We start from the raw sequence: 25128 nt of genomic DNA, 5'->3' as shown, positions 1-25128 counted from the left end.
CCACAATAACGACGACATTCGTGAGGTTCATCCATGCGTCGACAGGCTCGCACAGAAAACAATAATAATTACGCCCAGGAAGCTGAGATGCATCACCCATCGTATTCGTGCTCGAGCACCCAAGGTCCTGATGGTTGGCGTTTGAACGTTAGTCGGTAGTCCTTAACTATCCTCGTTCTGGTGCGAGATTAATGTCTAAAATCACGCGGTGTGACCAAGGCTAAGATAGACAAGACCTGCCGGTCAACAGGAAGTCAGCGCGGACGCTCATCACACACACCACATCAGGATAACGACGCGGACACGTTCAAGATGATTCCATAGATAGGCGACACCTTTTGTGACAAATTTAAGATCATTTTTATTTTTTTTTAAATAACATTTCTAAATATTAAAAATATTATTTAAAAAAATACCAAAAATACTACAATTTTCGTAATGAGCAGCAAATTTTAACCTAATTTCATGTATCACACCTTATATCTATCATATAATTCACTTTTAAAATAATAGATGGCACAATTTTTAGTGTTTTGTTTTCGGCCATCTTGATTTTTTATAATCTTGATATTTTTGGTGTTATAGCACCCAGATATGTCGAGTTTGGGCTCATTTTACTTAGATTTTAATTATCAACCACAATATTGACGAATTATTTGTTTTCGCCCATTTTGAATTTTGAAAAAATGTAAGGATCAAAATTTCTCAGAAACTTTAATAACAAAATAGGTCGTATTTGGCAACAATTTAAAAGATTTTTGACGAAAATTAAGAATACAAGAAGTAACGAAATTAATATGAAAAATTCGACATGTTTATATTCAACTAATTGACGTGGCCTACATTCAACGTAATGTGATGTTGTATTAAATTGAACAATATACTCGTAGTGTCTCTTGGGCTTCTCATAAGGCAGCAAAATAGATATGAGGAGCTTTATACATCGTCGGTGTGGCAAAGAGAAGGATAATAGATGCTATGCAGGATGATGGGCATAGATTTCAGTTCAATTGTTAGTTTGTATCTTGTACTTAGATGATTTAGCCATGAGGTCCAACCATGGAAGCAATAGATTTGATGTGGATAGATCCAAAGTAGTTTAATGTTACCTCAGTAAAAGCAGGCATTGTATAGAAGTTATTGGGGAAAATATGTGCAAGTTCAGAAATATTTCGGTAACGTAGTCGATGGGAGAGACCTCTCGTTGGTTGTTACTCAACTTGTAGAAAATACGTCACGTTCTCCTAGTAACATGTTACTTTGGTCATTCCAAAGCATTATATTTAAGAAGAGGTGGTACTTCTAAACGGCAAAACTTTCCACTGGGATCTTTTATTAACCTAAAAGCCGAGTTGTGTGGTAAAGTAAATTGATAAGAGTCTTAAAAACGATAGGATACATGTTACCTTTGTCCTCGATGAGCCTAAGCCATCTACAGCACATACCTTTCTAATAGTGTCCTTTACAGTCATTTTACTTTTATTGTTTCTGACTCTTCTCATCTGTATGCATTCTTACTATTTTCTTGCTCGTTTCTAGATGTTTTCTTTTTCCTTTGTATTGCTTCTTTTGACAAACTTTCAGTGTTTCACCTTCTGGCTTGGTAGGGATATCTTTTCCATTATTTAGAGTCTTTATTTAGCTTCTTCGCTCTCTCCAGGTTCCTTGTTGTATATACTTTCTTGTCTGTCTGTGTCTTACATTACAGTAATTTTCTATATAGACTCGTCCGTAACATAATACATAAGGCTCAAAAAACCACTTCCAAATAGTACTATCTCTGGTTAAAGTTAAAAACACAGTTTCATTCATTAGTGCACTATTGTTCTTCTTTTAACTCTTTTGATGAGCAGAGGTAAATGATATCATAGGAGGTAATCTGATGTTGTGTGTCATTCTTTTGTGTTTTTCACATTCTGAAGTAGACGCTGTATGCTTGTCTATATACAAGGAGTTAGTAGTGTTTAGTTTTTTGTTCACAATTGTACTTATTTTCTTTCCTGTAGGTAGTATTTATACATTTTATATTATGCTCTGAATCTAAAACATCGTCAATGATTTTATTTAGGAACTATTTTCGAAGAAACCTCGTAGCTGTGGGTTGGGTTGGGTTGGATTTAGTGTTAAACATCATCCATTACCTAAATCGAAAAATGGCTACAAACGTAGTGGCTAAAACAATGACATAAGTTGTGGACAAACATGTTTTGCATGAAACATCGAGCAGAAAAGAACATGTCTCTTTATTGTTTACTCGTGTTCATTAAAACCGTTCGAAGATGGTTCCCTAACCTTGAATGAATTGAAGTACAAATTAATAATTAACGTTCCTATTGCACCACATATACTCTCGTTTGTGTTTGCGATTAGATCTAATGGTAATTCTTTTATTTCTTTGGCGGAATCCACTTGTTTAAAAAACTTAATGAGACCTTTTCCTGACTTTGATGTTTCAACCAATAATATGATACGCGTTTGATTGCTTGAAGGTCGTTTACCAAGCTTGTAATAATTACATGGCTGTCATTGCGTTATCGCAAGTTTTCCCAATTCATTCTGAGAAATCAAGTCTCTCTCCAAGGTGTATAACATGTTATTTTCTCGATACTTTTCTTTTTGCTTTGCTCCATTGACTTGAATCACTTCATTTCAAGCCTTTTATTATAGAATAATCGCCTTTTTTTTTGGTAATGACAAATTATTATTTTTATACCATTTGAACACTATTTTTTATTGTCTGCTTCAACCAGGATTAAGAGATTATCTGGAAAACCCGTGCTTGTTTTGCTTGCTCAACAATGTCTAAAGTTCAGGAAAGTGTCTGGATATCCTTTCGTCATTATCTTGTCTTGTATCAGCAGATTGTCAAACAACTCCAATTCAACTCAATTATTATATCTTTCATGGGCTTCAATTGATTTATTTTAGATATTATTCTTCTGTCATTAACTTAGAAAAGACTTAGGAAGAGTCACTCAATGTAATTAAATAATCTACTGACTAGTATCTATTGGAGATATGCCTATTTGGAAGTGGATCTGGCACTCTGTTGAAGACTATACAAAATATGGACAATTGCTGCTAAACGCAACCAAAGAAGAAAGAGTAGTAACAAGAAGCCAGGAAGCAAAATAGTACGAAGTTGGAAAGACAGAAACTGGCTAAATTGCAAAAACTAATTAGAGACTAATAAAGAAAAGCTTGTCAGAAAAAATCATATTTAGGAATAAGAAATAACAAGAACACAGAAAACGACAAGATTCCAGAAACATTTTTTTCTCTTTATTTATTTTCCAGACCAGCTCTAGAGCTATATATTGCATTTTTTTTTAATTTAACAGTATATACAATGTAATATACAATATGAGGGATCGCCTTCGCTCTCCTAAGCACCTTGTGGGTGCCTTGTTGGGTTAGGTTGGGTTAGTTTCCCATAATGTTTGCTTAGCTTCAAGTTGATATGATATTTCCAAATGAGTCTTATATCTAAATGAATAGATTATAGATAGAGATATTTTACTGCTTCTTCGTTGTTTTTCCTTCTTAACTAATTCTTGACAGTTTCTGATACGTCTTAATTTGAAAATTTTTGCTGCATATTTTTGTTCGTTAATGTCTAAATTCCATAGCTTAAGTCATATTTGTTTATCTTTGTCTTAATAGTTTGTAATTTACTTATGGCTGTGAATAGATCTTCATCTTTTTTATAAATAAAACTGTATGATCCGCAAACATAGTTATGTCATTCTGAATAATTTCGGTGATATAAATATTAAAAAGAATGGGGGTCAGAACACTGCTTTGTGGAACATATGCTCGTATTGCTGATTTGGAGGAGAAGCAGTCGTGGATTTTGGTGGATAAGGTTCAGTTTGTCAGGAAAGATAGAAGGATTGATTTGAGGAATTGTGATAAATCAAGATTAAGGATCTTGAATGTCAATCAAATTCTATCGAAAGCTTGTGTAATGTCCAAGAAGAACCACCATCTATTACTTCAACTATTCGTTGGAGTTGATGACTTGTTGAGTGTCGTTGTTTCAACTCGAAGTGACAAGGTCTTCTCAAGGAGTTTTGATAACGTCCATAATAAACTAATTGGCCTGTAGCTTTCCAGTTTAGATTTGTATTTACCTGGTTTATGGAATAATAGTATACCTATTAGCATGCTTCCATAGTTCCGGAAAGTATCCAATTGCTAAGCATGCATTGAATAAGCTGGCTAGGTAAGCATAATATTTTGTTGGGAAGTTCATTAAGATAATATTTGTTATGAGGTCATGGCCAGCAGCTTTCTTCTTAGGTAACGAATTGGTTATTTCCTAAATTTCTTTGGATGATGTGGGATTTGTAGCAATTTTACTTGTTATTACATTGTTGAACATGCTGGTTGTGATGTGCTGGACACTTGTTTAAGGGAGTAACTACAGATATTCTGCGAAGATCGTTGTTTTCTCTTCCAGAAACATTAAAGCCAATATAATGAATATTGAGATTGAAGGCATTAAGATTGTTGGCGCGCAGAATATTATGGCATAAAGAGATTCTTTTTTGATCTCAAACCTAATTATCCAAACATATAAACTACATGAAACCTAATTCAAATATGTCCATAAAACTGCATTCTCATTTGCATTCAATATTATTCATTTGACCCCATTAAATTTTAAAGATCATAGGAAAGCAGTGTCTAAATACACACACTGTTAAGAAATAACTTATTTAAATTGTGGAATGTTTTGGGGAATATTATTTTTTAACATTTAAATTTACCACCCAGTATTATAACTTTTCTGACACAATTATTCGTCACATTTGAACGACGAAGCAACACAATGTGCGGTCCACCGACCGTGAAAAAAACATATTTATACTCTCAGATGTAAAAGGTAGATAGATAAATAGATAGCGGGGCGCTTAGAACTTTGGTTCGCCCTTCCGTTCGCACACTTTGATAAAAACGCATTAAAAGAATTGCATTGAAGACATCTTAAGAAGAGTTGAAAAAAAAAACCGGTTGAATCGACGTTATGCAAATCGGTTCGGTTTATTGTGGATCGCGTTTATCTCGCAGACGTGCAGTACCTACCAGAGGTTCGTCACGAATCCACGCGTGCGAATCCGCCCACGACCTTACGTGTGGCCCGCGTGGATGAAACCATCGCGTGCATTAAAAAGAGACGAAAGACAGGAAGCGGCTAGTAGTTGATGCGAATGAGTACACGACAAATACCCTTTATATGTGTGTGTGTGTATTAAACGGCACAACCTTGACTTTATTTTATATATAAAAAATTATGTATGTGAAATTTATTTAGGACCTCATAGATAAAACAATAAAATAAAATATAATTTATCTATACCAATGTGAAAGAATATACACTAAATTTAAACTAGGTCCTAAACAGGCTATTGACCGAGGTCTTTCAGCCTAAGATAATTGATATACAATTTGGTTATTTTTATTCAGTATTTTTTATTCTTGAAATTTTGTGAAAAATCATCAATCTTTCAAGCACTTACTCTGGAAATTTCTTGCTAATCTTCTCTGCTAGTCGCAATCATCGTTCCTGAATTGGTGTAATTCCAGTCGTTTCATACAAAACTTGGTTGGAAGAGTTATGCAAGGGGTTGTTTGGATGTCTAATTCTTGTAATCTTTCTTAGCTCAATACGTTCTGCTACTTCTAGATATTGTCTTGTCCTTGGAGTAGAAAACTGTGTAAATATTATTCCGTATTTTGGGTTGCTACTTTGAGTGAAATGCCTTTGTTCCTATAGACTAATGATTTAAAGTGCGCCACTCTCACTCTGCATTTCATCTTTATTTTGATGGCATGGACATTAAATTTGAATTTACCATCCAACAGCATACCCAGATATTTGGCAGTAGCTGATGGAGAAACATTGATGTCCAAAACATTTATTGTTGGAGATCTTTCGTTGATTCGGTGAAACGGTACAAGTAAATGAGTTTTGCTTGAATAACTGTAGTCTCCATGTTTGAAACCACATTCTAATTCGCTCGAACATATTTTGCGTCTTGTTAATCGTATCTGGCATCTTTTTGGCATGTGTCTTATGGCAGTGTCATCGGCATATTGTAGGATGTAGGATTCGTTGTTAAAATACATAGGATCGATGTTATATATGTCGTGGCAGAAAATAATGTAAAGAGAAAGAGACAAAGGTGAGCCTTGAGGAAGACCTTGTTGCATGAAAAAGAGTCTTCTGGACTTTGACCTATGAAGTTCGGTTTGATAAAAACTGGAGGATTATGTTAAGGAGGATGATTTGCTATCTTGTAGATCAGTCCTCGATGCCATACTGAGTCGAACGCTTTTTTGACATCCAGAAATAATATACCTGATCGTAATTTCTGTTCATGTGCTACTTGACAGTTCGATATTAACACACTTAATGAGTGCAATTCCGGAATATTATGATTTACAATCTCAAGAAGCCGTGTTAAAATTATAGATTCAAACATCTTCCCTAAAACCGGTAAGAGCGAAATCGGACGATAGTTATCCGGATCCTCTGTTGCTCCATTGTTCTTCGGGATACATATTATTATTGCCTTTTTCCATTCTTTTGGATAATATTGGTTTACTAGGCAATAATTTAGGATTTTTCTGATATATTCATGTGTTTTAAGATCGAGGCTGTTTAAAATTTTTCTTGCTACATTATCATATCCTGGATCAATAACAGCTGGCACAAATCCAGCGGTTAGCATGTCTTAACATAACGGGTGCAATGAGATCCTGTCCGACGGCTGCTTTGGAAGCCCTACTCGGTCTCACACCGCTCCACTTATACATACAAAAGGAGGCAGCCTTAAGTGCCTTATCACTGAAAACAGTCTCTTCACTCAAGTTGATGCAGGGTAACCTCAGAGGACACCTCGAGATCCTCAAGGACCCATGTCTAAATCACCTGATTGAAATTAAAACGGACCTCATACCGACGGAATACAATTTCAACCAACCGTATAAGGCTATATTTAGTAGCAGGGATGATTGGGCGAAGGGAGGGCCTCAACTAAAAAGAGGAGCCCTAGCCTGGTACACCGATGCTTCAAAAATAGTAAGATCTGGAGTAGGCATTTGCATCAGTGGACCAAATAGCCACATCAAATTGCCCCTCAGCTCGGACTTAACAATTTTCCAAGCAGAAGTTCTTGCTATAAACTTCTGCACCGCTTTGAACCTACAGAAGGAACAAAAAGATGCATCCATAAACATTGTAGGCAATTCAGGCCTACACGTGTGACTCCGCACTGATTAGAGAGTGTACCAACAACCTGAGAGAACTTACTAGGGGCAATGATGTTACCCTATGATGGGTTGCAGGTCACAGTAACATTGAGGGCAATAAGAAGGCCGACAAGCTGGCCAAAGAGGCAGCAAACACGCCCTTCATTGGACCCCAACCTGGTTGTGGACTACAAAAAAGCCACCTAAAACAAATAATCAACAACTGGGAGGTTTCAAAGATAGCCTTATGCTGGAAAAAACTTCCAAGTCACAGACAAGCGAAGAGTATGATAACTCCGTCGCAAAACAAAACCAAAGAGGTTTTATGCCTCAGCGAAGGGGACCTGACCAGCCATGCTCCCCTAAAATACCATCACTTCCACATTGGACAAGCTGAGGATCAAACTTGTCGACTATGCAATGACGAGTCAGAAACTGTTAAACATATACTGTGCAATTGCGTCGCCAGAGGCCGACATAAAGATTCAAGACCTCAGGACAATACTAAGGTTCATTAAGGACCTACATTTGCCCTAAACCTTTGGAGGGCTAAAGTTACAATAGATCTTATAGGTCGCGGGAACGAGAGGGGTCGCTCTCCTCAGCCCGGCAGCAATAATAATAATAATAATCATATCCTGGCGCAGTGTTTCTGCCATTATGGAGAATGTTGGGATATTCTTCTTCATCAACAAGCGCCTCCTCTGGGGTAGGAGTTTCATTTGTGAACGCAAAAACATACCACTCATCCACTCGATTTATGTGCATTTGATCGAAATCTACGTGTTCTGAAAATAAAAATATTTTTTCAAGATAATTGGCATGTATGTTAGCTACTTCTTGCGGCAGTGTGTGTAACGAGTTATCAGGTGGATCCACAAGGGATTCAATCGTAGGTCGATTTATGTATTTTGATAGTTTTTTAATTTCATTCCAGTATGTTTTCTCTTTACATCGATTTATGTTGTAACAGGTGTTTAGATATTTGTGATTTCTATATTCCGATACAAGTTGTTGTATGTGTTTATTTAGTTTGTTGAATTTTTGTTTTACTTCGGGAATTTCTGTTGTTTTAAAATCCCTGTATAGTCTTCTTTTTTCTTTAATTAGATAAGTATGAATGGCGGAAGAGGAAAATTGAAATAGGGATTTCTGTTAATTGGGTTTGCTGTATTTATGGCATTGGATAAACAATTCTGTTAACTTCTCTGACATTGCATAAATTGTATTTTTTTAATTCAGGTACTTCAAGTACTTGTAGAAACGCCATATTCCAAGTGCAGAACTAGGTATCGTTCTGAACTTGGAATATGGTGATCGGAGCATAGGTCCGGAACCATCTCAACTGAAGTGATCAGCGGTTTTAGGTTGTTTATACACAGCACTAGGTCTGGAGTGGTGCTATTTCTCTCATTCATTATGAATGTAGGTGGAGTGTGTATTTGAACAAAGTTTGTCCTATCAAGGAATTGTTTTATTTTTCTCATCTTTATAGGATTCGAGTTGAAGTCCCCGATTATGATGCAGTTGTCAAATAATGCTGACATGGTAAAAATGTTGTCCTCAATCAAGCTCAATGGATGAATATATCAAAAATAAATGTATTTTTATATCGCCTAACTCGAAGGTAGCATGAATCATTTAATAAATTAAAAGAATCCATAAATGTAGGTACCATAATGTTGTGCTTTAATGTTATGAGTTGTTAACAATGTTAAATCACAAGATTGATTTGTAAAATCATCAGATACATTAGTAATACCTAAGATATTAACATGTCGATAAATTGTTATATGATGATTCACATATTCACATCGAGGTCGTTCCCGTAAACAAAAAAATGAGAAGTCAAACATAAAACAGTCCGCGAAGGTGTTGCGCAACAAACAGCAGGAAATACCGCAAATAAATTAAAATCGTTCGTTTCGTTCGTTCGTCTACGCCCTTCGCATGTAATTAATAACGCTTCAAACTGACAGGTACATATGCAAATGTAATTATCCGCAAAAATAATTCGCCAAACCGGGGCGCACTTAGATGGACAGCCGCCGTTACTGACCCATTTTATGCTTCTTATTAGTTAGTTTATCGATGCTGTTTTAATACTAAACAACAAACTCTCTAAGTACGGTAGTCACGATCCAGCTCGAACAGTTTCCTTGCCGCAGGCGAAATTTATTTAATTGAGCTAAAAGCAAATGAGAGTTTCAAAATCGATTTCAATAATATCAAAGGAACAATTTTAAGAGGATACATTTTTAAAACAAATAAAAAAAAGACTTTGCCAGTGATCAGAATGTACAAATAAGTTTTTAACATTTTTTTTCCAATTACCCCATTCGTCCCCAATTACCCGGCATAAATAAAGATTTGATTTATTTCACGATCGCGCGACTTCGCCGACGGACGTCACAGTCGTAATTGACGTCTTGTGGACCTCGGGATCTCCTTTAATAAACTTTATGAATAATTTTAGAACTCGTCTCTAAAGTTGTGTTAATAAGCGAACGAACGAGACGAATACGGAAGAAAGGAATCAGTTAAGAGAAGTGTACGGGAGAGGAAGAGCCATTTCTATACGGGGTTTTGTTTCTTATCCAATTAAGATTTCAACACTTGTTGACGTCGGGAGGTAATGGTAAACGTTTCGGGAGTTAATTGATTAACTTTAATCGTCTGTAATTGGAGAGGGATTGGGCGTATTAAATTATACATGAGGCGGCTACTCGCAAAGGGGACACATCATCAATACTAACAACTATACACAGTTTTTTCTTCTTATTAAACAATACTTCAAGTTGCAATTACCGATAGGATATTTGTAATTCGATATTTCTTTCTGACAATAAAAAAAATAGATTTATAGAACGAACTACAACTTTTTTTCATAATCTAAACTCATTCAGCTGGTAAACAATTTAGGCTTAATTTGGCCACATGACCATTAACATCCTCTTTGTCTGTCTACTCCGTGGAAGTATATAGTGCTGTAATCCGAAGTAATATTTCATAAAAGATAGATAATCCTATATAATGATAATAATAGTATGATGGCAGAATGAAAGTATTTGCAGATGATAGCTTATAACCGATTGATTAGAACTCTGCTTCAATATGTCTGGGTTATAAAACGTTAATTCAGAACTCTGCATGAGATGGATGAGATGCAAAATATGTTTTCAACGCTCAACTGGTTCTGCACCGAACTGTATCATTCACGTGAGGTAAAAAGTAAACATATAATATATAACATATAATAGTTGAAGGTTAGTGGATGATCTTTGATAACAGACTCTGCTATATGATCACTTACAGACGTGTTGTGATTAACGGCATAAAACTGTGAAAATTCTACTAAGTCCTCTCTTCAAACGAGCGTTATAAGAAGCGTAAGAAGCGTTTAAGAAGACGATGTTACTAATGTTCGATCACATTATTAAAATAATGATAAGAAGATCATTCGTCAGAACTGGAAATATTGTTCCTGCTAAGAAATTCGAAAATAAGGATTGCAAATGTAAGACAGTGTGCAAGAATTACACAGAGTGATCGAATATCCTTCTTCTTTTTTGCAATGGGGGATTTTAACAAACATAATACATTACTGTGTGCATCTACTCAGCGTACGCCAAGAAAAAGAAGACGAGGCAGAAATTTTAAGGGATCAGCCAGAGATTGTAGTTATAAATACTTTTTTAATATGGAAAAAGAAAGTTCTCTATAAAAATATTTGATATAACTATAGGCATTTTACATAAGGCTCTCAAAGCAACGGCAATAGGAAAGACTTACGTGGAAAAATGAAAGGATGTTGCAGAAAGAGTGATGAGAAACTGGTAGATGCCGTAAAAGATCATATAAAAATTTTCCACACTATGAAAGACATTACACGCGTTCTAAAAATCCAGAAAAACATAGCATACATTTAAGCAATGCAGAATTGGCTCGAAAAACTTTAAAAGAAGATTAAAACTTAGCATTAACGAATCCAGAGAAATATTTCGCATTTTCCTATAAAAGACACTTCCATATCCGAAACTATCAGTTTTTGTTGCATACTATAAGCAAAATTTTATGTTCTTAATGAAGGTTTCCATAATTTTTATGATAACAGAGTTCATATATATCCATGGGAGGAAACTGTAACATCTAGAGGTGCAGAAGAAATAGCATCTTGCTGCTTGAACCACATTCAGAATGTAACAACCCAAGATCATATTGTAGCATACAGTGTTTAATCAGCTGATAATAACATATACGTTATTGACCACAAATTTTTATTGTCAGGTTATTCATTTCTTCCAAACGACAGAAATTTTGGGTTAGTGGAAACAGCATTAAAGAAAAAGGATCAGTTATATATTGATCATCAAGACTATTATATTGCAATAAAGACTTGCCGAAAAAAAATTGCTTCATTTTGGATGGAATGAAAAGAGAAGATTTTGTCTCAACCAAATCTTTTTTATCTTTTTTATAGCACACAACATAATGTACATATTTCGATTTTTATTGCCAAAAATATAAAAGAATTAAATTAAAGGTGTGATCTTATCTTAATAACTTTCTATCAGAATAATTTTTGAAGTTTCAATCGATTATGGTGTATATTATTTAAAAGCGTAAGGTTTTAATCTTGTTTTGGTGCAAAACTCGTTTCTTTCTTATCAGAAGTTAAAGAGCTACAACTTTTTAAAAGTTATTTATTTTAGATCACAACACGAGCTATAATTTAAAATATATCGTTTCACCTTAGTTTCTTTTTATTTGCCATGGTTTAAGATTGAATGCAATTATTATATAACAATTTAAAGAGTAAGGTTGTATCTTTAATTTGGTGTAAAAATTGCTTCTTCATTATCAAAAATAAAGGTACAACGATTTTTTAAAAGTTACTCATTTTTTATCGTAATCCAAGTTATATGTAATCTAAAATAAATCATTATATTGCATACTTTTTTTCAAAGACAAATTTTATATTACTAATCTATTATTATATATCATTACAAAAAGATAGGTTTTATCTTTAATATGGAGAAATGTGGTTTTTTGAAATGTTTTGAAGTTGAAATCAATTATTATGTAACAAATTAAAGAGGAAGGTTTTATCTTTAATTTGGTGTAAAAGTCATTACATTATTATCAAAAATACAGGAGCTAGATTTTTTTTAATACTACTCATATCTTATATCAACCTGATATGCATCTTTTTATTTTATATTTCCTATTTTTTTATTATTTATATATTTTTATTATATTATTATTTTAAACAGTAAGGTTTTATCTTTAATTTGGTGTTAAAATCATTTCTTCATTATCAAAAATTAAAGTGCTACGTAGTTTTAAAACTTACTTATTTTTCATACCAACCCAAGTTATATCCAAAACACATCTTTCCGTTATATTTTCTTTCAGAGAGATGTTTTAAAATTGAAATCATTTGTTATATACTAATTTAAAGAGTAAGGTTGTATCTTTAATTTGGTATAAAAGTTATTTCCCAATTATCAAAAATAAAGGTGCTACGATTTTTTTTAAATTACTTATTTTTTTGCCAACTCGAGTTATTATTTAAAATACGTCGTTCTATTATTTTCTTTTTTCAAGGAAAAGTTTTAACATTTAAACCAATTATTATGTATCAATTTTAAGAAGAAGGGTTTATATTTAAAATGGTATAAGAATCATTTCTTCATTATCAAATATAAAAATTTTACGATTTTTGAAAAATTACTTATTTTTTATCACAACCTTTTTATAATATTTTCTTTTCAACACCTAATTTAAATTAATAATCTCATTTTTTATCGAAATCTACGTTATTTGTAGTGTAATTGTTAAAGTTAGTAGTTTTACATCCTTGACAAATGCTAAATTTTAAATTATATATCATTTTAAACAGTAAGGTTTTATCTTTAATTTGGTGTTAAAATCATTTCTTCATTATCAAAAATTAAGGTGCTACGTGGTTTTAAAACTTACTTATTTTTCATACCAACACAAGCTATATCCAAAACACATCTTTCCGTTATATTTTCTTTCAGAGAGATGTTTTAAAATTGAAATCAATTGTTATATACTAATTTAAAGAGTAAGGTTTTATCTTTAATTTGGTGTAAAAGTTATTTACCAATTATCAAAAATAAAGGTGCTACGATTTTTTTAAAATTACTTATTTTTTTGCCAACTCGAGTTATTATTTAAAATACATCGTTCTATTATTTTCTTTTTTCAAGGAAAAGTTTTAACATTTAAACCAATTATTATGTATCAATTTTAAGAAGAAGGGTTTATATTGAAAATGGTATAAGAATCAGTTCTTCATTATCAAATATAAAAATTTTACGATTTTTGAAAAATTACTTATTTTTTATCACAACCTTTTTATAATATTTTCTTTTCAAGGCCTAATTTAAATTAATAATCTCATTTTTTATCGAAATCTACGTTATTTGTAGTGTAATTGTTAAAGTTGGTAGTTTTACATCCTTAAATACTTAATTTTTTGTTCTTTTTCTGTAATCATCACTTAATGCATCCATAACTTTTTTATTTCAATATTTGAAGCAACTTTTTTTTAAAAAGACTATGAACTTTTGAAACTTTTTTTTGAAATATCTTATTAACTTTTATAAATGTTCTTTATTATATTTCAAAGTCAATTTAGACAGCACATCTCTTTAAAAATTAAACGATTAACTTGTTCACCTACAATTTGGAATGACTTGACGATTTTTTTTTATTATATAGAGCTATCAATTTTAATTAATTACCACGTTTCGAGTAACGTTGAGTTTTTAGCAAGTCATTTATCCGAAAAATTACAATTAAACGCGCTTATTAGGCCAAATAAACGATTAGAAAATAAAAATAAAGATTTTATTACCGATTGGTTAACTGCTATAAGTAACGGTTATCCGAGTATTTAATCGTTGACATTAATACGTTTAGTGCCATCGAGTTTTCCCGATAATCTATTAAAAATAGACGATCAAATCTTGTATCGACACATACACTTAGAGAGACTACGTTATTGCCGGTTTAGTGCCCATTCAGCCCAAGACCTTGATATCGGCATGAATATTCATTTTGATTTATCGCGGATTTTAATATCGCGTTTAGAAATCTGCTCGGGAAAAAGTGAAAGAGTGCACCTGTCCCAAGTCTATCCGCTTTAAACACTCGATGGCGATAAAATAGTGTTAATCCATTGTCTAAAAGACGACCAAATACTATTAAACTAACTAAAGACAAGCTGCAAATCAAATGAGGCATTTTGTTACAAACCAGCTACACCAGACTGCTCTTAACTACTTAACGGGACGCAACATGATTTTTCTTCTTGCGCTTTATTAATTCTCGTTACTTGCAGTTACGGAAATTGCTTCAGCCGCTATATAGCTAAATACTATTTGGTTACTTTGTTTTCGTTCGAGTATAGAAAGTGGTGTGGTCGTTAATCTGAACTAAAAAGCGGAATCAATTAAAATAAAACAAGTATAAATAAACGTACGCATATAGAGAACGAACGATTGACATGAAATTCAACTTAAACGAAAGAGTGTTACGACGTTTTTAATAGAAAACGCTTGTTTAACATAACATGAAATTAATTAATTGAAAATAGAAGACATTTTTCAAGAAAAATTATATTGAAGGACACGCGAGGTCAACCCCCGATTAGTATCCATTTTATTATTATTATTAACGACCACATTTAAATATTCTTTTAACGTCAGACTTTTTTCGAACTGCTGCGAAGGCAGTAAACGATGTTTTATTGTGGCCACTAAGTGTTGTTTTGTGTCTTTATTAAGGGGGCCTATACCATCACCAGTTTCTCTCCTACTTCTATACTCTAACAGGTTTTCTGGGAAAGAAGGCCCTATAAATTTTATATTACATTGTAGTTAGAAAACCTACTTCTTTTTACTAACTAACCACCTTGACCTAAAAAAAAAACGAAGAAGAAAAAAAATCATAAAAGAAACATCTAGGTTATTAGGTAAATATAATAGCAATTTCGGTACGGAATCTTGTAAAAGTTAATAACTCGAACAATAATTATGCGAGTAATCCATTCGTAACGAAGTGTAGAATAATTTATTGGTCGGTCAACGTTTGTTATTAAAATCAAAGCGTTAAGAGTAGGTAGAACTCATTTGAATACAACATAACAGTAAAAATTTGTTTAAAACGATTTCTTTATAGATTTTCCATCTTCTCATCAAGAAGATATACGACCTTCCTCCATACCGATAGGGTCATACAATAAAACAACGTTTACGACCTTGCAGCATTTTATTATTCTAGACGTATAAAAGAAATCACTTAAAAAATGTTTAAAAGTAGTCCGTCAAGAGTTGAGATGACGGTGACGACGATGATGATGACGTCTTCGTCGCTGGATCTACCGTCGGGATCTCCCGAAACGATTTCAATGCCAAGCTATGAAACAAACCCGAACCGGCACGAGTTTTACTACGTAACTCTACAAAAAAAACCTGAAAAAGAATTAAAAAGGATAAAAAAGAATAAAAAAAAATAAAAAAAAGATTAAAAAAACAGATGCACACGCTCAACAAACAGCCACACAACAACACAAAAGGTTCGCATGGCCGAAGGTCGAAGCTAAGATCATCTCTCAGATACGAAAAAGCGCATAATGTGATGTATTTTGTGTGATTACGCAACCCGACGAACGACGACGGACGTTAACAGTGTGTGTTGTTCCCGTGGCAATGAAGCTGTCTTTTATAAAAGAAGAGATAATATATTGGCGGTAAATAATAAATTATTTACGGTCGGTAAAAAAAAATAAGAAAAAAAACTCATTACAAGTACTTGAAAGGAGTTATAACTTCTTAAGTAATGATGTTATAAAAATGGGATTTACTATAACTATTTGATAAGAAATAAATTTTCAAATGAATCTAATTTTATCTCCTTGTTGTGGTTTGAATCATAACATATCATCGCAATTTATAAACGTGATCTTATTTCTTACACACATTACTATTATTTATATCTGTGCAATGTTTTGTTTTTATAATCGTTTAATTTTGGGAGATCTTTTTCTATCGGTATGTGCAAAAAATTTCGATGCCTTATAATTAACAGCTCGCTTCCAACACTTTTGCCGATCCAATTTTTAAGACTTATCTTGATTCCTACACGTATTATTATCTCACTTGTGTAAAAATTTTGTTTGTATAACCTTTCATTTTTCAACAACCATCATTTTTTTTCCAACGTTACATAAAAAAAACTTGAGTTTCGAAACATTTTAATTGATTACATTGTTCCAACACTTTGTCAAAGCAATTTTTAAATGATATCTTATTTCTTACTCATATAATTATAGTTGTGTAGATTTTCGGTTGTGTAATCTTTCATTTTTAGGCTGATCATTTTTATTTTGATAATTATATGCAGAAAAGTTCTGTTTTTCGACACTTTTTTATTAATTACTCCATTTTGACACTTGATCGATTCAATTTTTAAGCAATATCTCTTTTCTTACACATATTACTATTGATACTTGTGAGGAATTTCGGATGAACAGCTCTTCTTTTTGGAGAGTGATCAAAATTTTTTTCATGAATTTCGACGAGATTTTATTAACTGCTCGGTTCCGACACTTTATCGGTCCTTTTTTTAGTGTTGTTTTGTTTCTTACACATAATATTATAGCTGTGCGTAATGTTGTTGTTACAACTTTTCAATTTGGGTATGATCAGCTATTGTTATGCAAAAAATCGTGAGTTTTGACACATTTAGGAGTGATCAGCATGAACAACACATTTTAACAAATTGCTGCGTATTGACACTTTGTCAATATAAGTTTTAAGCAACATTTTATTCCTTATGAATACACATTACATATTAATGTGCGAAATTTTGTATGTGTAGCTTTTCATTTTGAGTGAAATCAGCATTTTTTTCTATAATTACATGCAACAAATTGTAAGTTTCGACACATTTTAATTAACTACTTGGTTCTGACACTTTTTGGATCCAATGTTTAAGTGTTATCTTGTTTCTTATACAGTAAATTTTAGTTAAGATGCAATATACAAAAATATATTTCCCTAGAAACTATGGGGTACCTACTTACTTTGTCCCTCATAAAATGCAACATGTCAATATAGTTTGACATTACAGTAAAACTAAATGTAAATGCAACAATCTAGCGCTGAATAACAAATAAAACTGGAGCAACACTAGTACTAGAACTAACACTAGACCTAGAACTAGAAACGTTCCGTTTAGCCGTGCCTCTCTTAAGATAGCTGGTAGGTGGTAGGTAGTGCTAGTTAGCATAAAATATAACTATGTTGCATATTTTTATTGAACTAAAACTGGAACTAATCCTAGACCTAGAACTAGAAACATTTGAGTTTAGCCGTGCGTCTGAAGACAACTTTCTAGTTCTAGGTTTAGTGTTAGTTCTAGTTTTAATAGTTATGCAGCGCTAAATTCTTGTATATTTTTATTGAACTAAAAGTAGAACTAACACTAGACCAAGAACTAGAATCATTCGGCTTTAGCCGTCTTATGAGACGCACGGCTAAACCTGAATGTTTCTAGTTCTAGGTCTAATGTTAGTTCTAATGACAGTGCAAGTGTAAAACTAGAACTAACACTATACCTACAACTAGAATCATTTGGGTTTAGCCGTCTTTAGAGACGTGCGGCTAAACCCAAATGATTCTAGTTCTAGATATAGTGTTAGTTCTACATGGTAACAGTGCTAGCGTAAAACTAAAACTAACACTATACCTAGAACTAGAATCCTTCGAGTTTAGCCGCCTTTAGAGACGTGCGGCTAAACCCAAATGATTCTAGTTCTAGGTATAGTGTTAGTTCTACACAGTAACAGTGGTAGTGTAAAACTAAAACTAACACTATACCTAGAACTAGAATCATTCGAGTTTAGCCGTCTTTAGAGACGTGCGGCTAAACTTAGTTCTACATAGTAACAGTACTAGTGTAAAATTAAAACTAACACTATACCTAGAACTTGAATCATTCGGGTTTAGCCGTCTTTAGAGACGTGCGGCTAAACCCAAATGATTCTAGTTCTAGGTATAGTGTTAGTTCTACATAGTAACAGTGCAAGTGTAAAACTAGAACTAACACTATACCTAGAACTAAAATCATTTGGGTTTAGCCGTCGTTAGAGACGTGCGGCTAAATCCAAATGATTCTAGTTTTAGATATAGTGTTAGTTCTACATGGTAACAGTGCTAGTGTAAAACTAAAACTAACACTATACCTAGAACTAGAATCCTTCGAGTTTAGCCGTCTTTAGAGACGTGCGGCTAAACTTAGTTCTACATAGTAACAGTGGTAGTGTAAAACTAAAACTAACACTATACCTAGAACTAGAATCATTTGGGTTTAGCCGTCTTTAGAGACGGGCGGCTAAACCCAAATGATTCTAATTCTAGGTCTAATGTTACTTCTAGTGACAGTGCAAGTGTAAAAGTTTTCAAAGATTTATAACTTTCTGTGGAATCATGAGGAAGCAACAACCTTATATTCAATTTAAAGCTTAATTTTTGTAGAGTATTTATGGTGGAATTTAATATCAACATTTTAGAATACACAATATAAAATAAGTTGATAATTCATTTAAGAAAAGAGTAAATGACAACCCAATTTTTAAACCATTCTAGCTAAGGTTCTAATAATATCAAGAAGATGAAATTAGTTTTATTTGAAATCTCATTACTTATAGAATATTTATGGTAAATCCTATTTCTACAAAATAAATAATTAAGAAGATACTATTTGTTTTATAATAACGCTAAAAGCAATTCTAGGATATTTTAACCAAGTTCTCAAAGACTTATAACTTTAGGTGGGATCATGAGGAAGCAATAAGTTTATATTCAATTTAAAGCTTAAATTTTGTAGAGTATTTATGGTGAAATTCATTTCTTTAATATCAACACTTTAGAATACACAATATAAAATAAGTTGAAAATTCATTCAAAAAAAGAGTAAATGACAACCTAATTTTTAAACCATTGTAGCTATGGTTCTAATAATACGAAGAAGGTGAAATTAGTTTTATTTGAAATCTCATTTCTTATAGAATATTCATGGCAAATCCTATTTCTATAAAATAAATTATTAAGAAGATACGATTTGTTTTATAATAACACTAAAAACAATTCTAGGATATTTTAAACAAGTTCTCAAAGACTTATAACTTTAGGTGGGATCATGAGGAAGCAATAAGTTTATATTCAATTTAAAGCTTAAATTTTGTAGAGTATTTATGGTGAAATTCATTTCTTTAATATCAACACTTTAGAATACACAATATAAAATAAGTTGAAAATTCATTCAAATAAAGAGTAAATGACAAACACAATTTTTAAACCATTCTATCTATGGTTCTAATAATACCAAGAAGGTGAAATTAGTTTTATTTGAAATCTTATTTCTTATAGAATATTCATGGTAAATCGTATTTCTATAATCTATAAAAAGTAGCTTTAAAATGAATATATTAAAATTTAGATGAAAATATAAAATAAAAACGTAATTGGTACGAACGTTAATTAATATTCAAACAGTGTAACAGCAGGAAGGAAAAAGCGTAATACGCGACCTTTTCGTACCAAGGTGGTTGGTGCGGATGAATTTAAATATTACAATTAATCACTCTGCTATTAATTAAATCGCACATACATTAGCACGTTAATTAAGTCGGGCCTCTTTTTTAATATTAACCAATTTTCAGTTTTCTTTCCTTCGACTTCTTCTGTTGGCGAATGAGTAAAAATAATACGCGGCTTCCTGCTCGCCCTACATACAACCTAACTGTACATCTTTTGTACCTATCGAGAAACGCCAGGAAACGTACTCGTTCCATGGCCGTGGATTAAGCACGACGAAAGTAGATGCAAACTACATATTCTATTTCTCAAAATGTAATTAAGGATCTTTTTTTTCACCAGTCAGACGTTCATCAATCAACTCCACGCCAGACGAAGAAAGAAGAAAAAAAGATCCCAGAAATAAATAATTTTCCATTTCGAAATATTATTACCCAAACCTAACGGTCGACGCGGTAAATTAAAAAATCATTTCCTATTAAACATCATCCACGGAGAAGACTCGTTGTATTTATTGTGTTGAGACAAAAGAGCATTTTTGATATTCAACGAATTACGAAGAAACCTTGAACCATGTCAACTGATGATGGGTGTCTATGCAAGCGAAATCAACGATTTCAATACAGATGAAATGATAGACAGCAACCGGACCAGGATTGATTTAGAATCGCATTAAATGTCAAACGACTTTTTCAAAATGAAAAGAAACGCGATGTAGTAGAATGTCGTCATGAAATAACGTCATATTCTAATTATGTAGTAGTAAATCATCGATTGAATCATTATGAAACATAAAAATAATTAAAATTTTATGAAATATATTTTGGATTAAACATAAATATTAATTACGGTATACATATATTAAAAACGGTACTTAATGATATTATATATGCAGTTAGTGGTATTTAATATTTACAACTGTCATAATTCTCGCATTTAATTCGATGAGATTGATTGAGTGGTTAATGTAAATTTAATTCGAGAAATTGATGTACTTATTCGTCAATTATACCTAAACATAGTTATAGAAATTGATACATCCAATCTCTCAATCTTCTTAAAGAGAGTTATAATTCGAATTATTTTCTTTTCACGTCGGGGAAAATTCTATTTACATAATATGATATTAAAACATTAAGAAGCTATGTTGGTGGGAGTTAATCGTTATATCGAGGATTAAAATTAGAAGAAGCGAACATAAATAATGCTATAAATAACACGAAGAGAACAGTAACATAAGGAGAGCAATAAATCGTATGGTTTAACGGTCTATACTCGTATAGTGTTGTTATAAAAAAATCGTATCTTCTTAATTTTTACTTTTATAGAAATAACATTTACCATGAATCTTTTATAAAAAATGAACTTCCAAATAAAACTAGTTTTATTTTCTTGGTATTATTAGAACCATAGCTAGAATGGTTTAAAAATTGTGTTGTCATTTACGCTTTTCTTGAATGAAATTTCAACTTGTTTTATGTGTATTCTAAAGTGTTGATATTAAAGAAATGAATTTCACCATAAATACTCTACAAAAATTAAGCTTTAAATTGAATATAAACTTATTGCTTCCTCATGATCCCATCTAAAGTTATAAATCTTTGAAAACTTGGTTAAAGTATCCTAGAATTGCTTTTAGTGTTATTATAAAATAAATCGTATCTTCTTAATTATTTATTTTATAGAAATAGAATTTACCATGAATATTCTATAAGTAATGAGATTTCAAATAAAACTAATTTCATCTTCTTGGTATTATTAGAACCTTAGCTAGAATGGTTTAAAAATTCTGTTGTCATTTCCACTTTTCTTGAATGAATTTTCATCTTATTTTATATTGTGTATTCTAAAGTGTTGATATTAAAGAAATGAATTTCACCATAAATACTCTACAAAAATGAAGCTATAAATTGAATATACACTTATTGCCTCCTCATAATCCCATCTAAAGTTATAAATCTTTGAAAACTTGGTTAAAATATTCTAGAATTGCTTTTAGTGTTATTATAAAACAAATCGTATCTTCTTAATAATTTATTTTATAGAAATAGGATTTACCATGAATATTCTATAAGAAATAAGATTTCAAATAAAACTAATTTCATCTTCTTGGTATTATTAGAACCTTAGCTAGAATGGTTTAAAAATTGGGTTGTCATTTATACTTTTCTTGAATGAATTTTCAACTTATTTTATATTGTGTATTCTAAATTGTTTATATTAAAGAAATGAATTTCACCATAAATACTCTACAAAAATTAAGCTTGAAATTGAATATAAACTTATTGCTTTCTCATGATCCTACCTAAAGTTATAAATCTTTGAAAACTTGGTTAAAATTTCCTAGAATTGCTGTTAGTGTTATTATAAAACAAATCGTATCTTCTTAATAATTTATTTTATAGAAATAGGATTTACCATAAATATTCTATAAGAAATAAGATTTTAAATAAAACTAATTTCATCTTCTTGGTATTCTCAGAACCATAGCTTGAATGGTTTGAAGATATGATTGTCATTAATTCTTTTCTTTAAAGAATTTTCAACTTATTTTATATTGTGTATTCTAAATGTTGATATTAAAGAAATGAATTTCACCATAAATACTCTACAAAAATTAAGCTTTAAATTGAATATAAACTTATTGCTTTCTCATGATCCTACCTAAAGTTATAAATCTTTGAAAACTTGGTTAAAATTTCCTAGAATTGCTGTTAGTGTTATTATAAAACAAATCGTATCTTCTTAATAATTTATTTTATAGAAATAGGATTTACCATAAATACTCTATAAGATATGAGATTTCAAATAAAGCGAATTTCACCTTTTTGGTATTATTAGAACCATAGCTAGAATGGTTTAAAAATTGAGTTGTCATTGACACTTTTCTAGAATTAATTTTCAACTTATTTTATATTGTGTATTCTAAAGTGTTGATATTAGAGAAATGAATTTCACCATAAATACTCTACAAAAATGAAGCTTTAAATTGAATATAAACTTATTGCATCCTCATGGTCCTACCTAAAGTTATAAGTCTTTGAGAACTTCGTTAAAATATCTTTTAGTGTTATTATAAAATAAATTGTATCTTCTTAATAATTTATTTTATAGAAATAGGATTTACCATGAAAGTTCTATAAGAAATGTGATTTCAAATAAGACTAATTTCACCATCTTGCTATTATTAAAACCATAGCTAGAATGGTTTAAAAATTGGGTTGTCATTTGCTCTTCTCTTGAAAGAATTTTCAACTTATTTTATATTGTGTATTCTAAATTGTTTGTATTAGAGAAATGAATTTCACCATAAATACTCTACAAAAATTAAGCTTTAAATTGAATATAAACTTATTGCTTCCTCATGATCCCACCTAAAGTAATAAATCTTTGAAAACTTGGTTAAAATTTCCTTGAATTGCTTTTAGTGTTATTATAAAACAAATCGTATCTTCTTAATAATTTATTTTATAGAAATAATATTTACCATAAATATTCTATAAGAAATGAGATTTCAAATAAAATTAATTTCATCTTCTTGGTATTATTAGAACCTTAGCTAGAATCGTTTAAAGATTGAGTTATCATTGACACTTTTCTTGAATGAATTTTCAACTTATTTTATATTGTGTATTCTAAAGTATTAATATTAGAGAAATGAATTTCACCATAAATACTCTACAAAAATTAAGCTTTAAATTGAATATAACTTGATTGCTTCATTTTGATTACGTCTAAAGTTATAAATCTTTGAAGACTTGACTAAAATATGATAGAATTACTTTTAGTGTTGTTATAAACAAATCGTATCTTTTTAACCAATACTTTTATAGGAATATGATTTATTACGAATACTCTATAAGAATTTTGCTGTCGAATAAATCTAATTTCACCTTCTTGGTGTTATTGGATCTGTAGCTATAATGGTTTAACTATTGGATTGTCATTTATTCTTTTCTTGAATGAGTTTTTAACTTACTGTATGGTGTGTATTCTAAAGTGTTGATTGATATTAGGGAAATAAATTTCACCATAAATACGCTACACAAATTAAGCTTGAAATTGAATATAATCGGGTTGCTTTATCATGATTATACCTAAAGTTATAGAACATTAACTTCTTAACTAATACTTTTATGGAAATAGGATTTATCACGAATATTATATAAGAACTGGACTTTCAAGTAAATCTAATGTAAGATTGGGTTCTCTTATTTATGAACTAATTTTATATTGTAAATTTTAAATTGAGAACATAAATAACGCAATAAACAACATAAGGAGAACAACAACATAAGGAGAGCAATAAAACGCACGTTTTAACGGTCGATAATGCTCGTCGAATGAATCATGTCAACGTTTTGTAGAGACAATTGAATTAATTTTCGACATGGGCACGTCCGGCCCGTCCACGGGTCGTTTGTTATAGCCGAACGGGTCGGGGAACCCTATATTCCCGTATATATTATTATTCCAGGGTTCCGGATCGGCGCGCACCCATCCAAATAGAAATCTATTAAAACAAAAAACCGTTCATCCTTCTTTAAATTTTTATATTTATATATATTATTTACGTGGAATGGGTTTGAAGCTCCATGGGAATGGTTGATGGTTCGACAGGCTCTGTGTGTGCTGTGATGTGTAAAACGGAAACGAAACGGGGCTCGGCTGCGTTACATTCGTCCCCCTTTTTTTGTTTTAACAACGAAGGGAATTAAGCGGATTAAACAGTAATTGTGTGTACTTGTAAATGTTCATGCAGTTTCAGTGTTAACCTGAAAATACTTTTAACCCCTTAAATCGAATGAAAATGATTTATGAAATATACGATTTAAATGTAGTTGGATTAAATGTAGGGTTGTTATGTTGAGATTATAACACGTTTGATTGCTGTTTTAATTAGAAATAGTGGGGTATGCCAAAAAGGCGGACAGGCTTTCGTTGGCAGCAGCCGTTCGCGTACAGTTGTTGTGTGTCGGTGCCTCGGGCGGCATAAAGGTTGAAGCAAAGGAAATGTTACAAGGTCTTCTAGATATCACGGAGATTGTGTGTGTGTGTACGGTTTTGTAATAGCCTTCTAGGCCCGAACGCTCTCCGCATTCGGCGCGACCATCTTTCCGAAGAACGTTTTTTAATTATTATTCATAATGAGGAGGAAGACGCCGGTCACTCCCCCTAATCATATCGTTTTCGGCAGTAATAAGAACAAGACTTTAAATATTTCATATACAAACATTTC

The 25128-nt window shown here is 31.7% G+C and overlaps 1 protein-coding gene across 2 annotated transcripts in view; it reads left to right on the top strand.

Annotated features, from left to right (window-relative positions):
• The window catches only part of LOC111428724 (homeotic protein distal-less-like), a 102933-nt gene that overhangs the window by 63408 nt on the left and 14397 nt on the right, over positions 1-25128 (top strand). The window lies entirely within an intron of this gene.

Source organism: Onthophagus taurus, chromosome 7 (genome assembly GCF_036711975.1).
Source record: "Onthophagus taurus isolate NC chromosome 7, IU_Otau_3.0, whole genome shotgun sequence".
NCBI lineage: Eukaryota > Metazoa > Arthropoda > Insecta > Coleoptera > Scarabaeidae > Onthophagus > Onthophagus taurus.
Note: the sequence above shows the minus strand (reverse complement) of the source record. Positions and strands in the feature narration are given on the sequence as shown.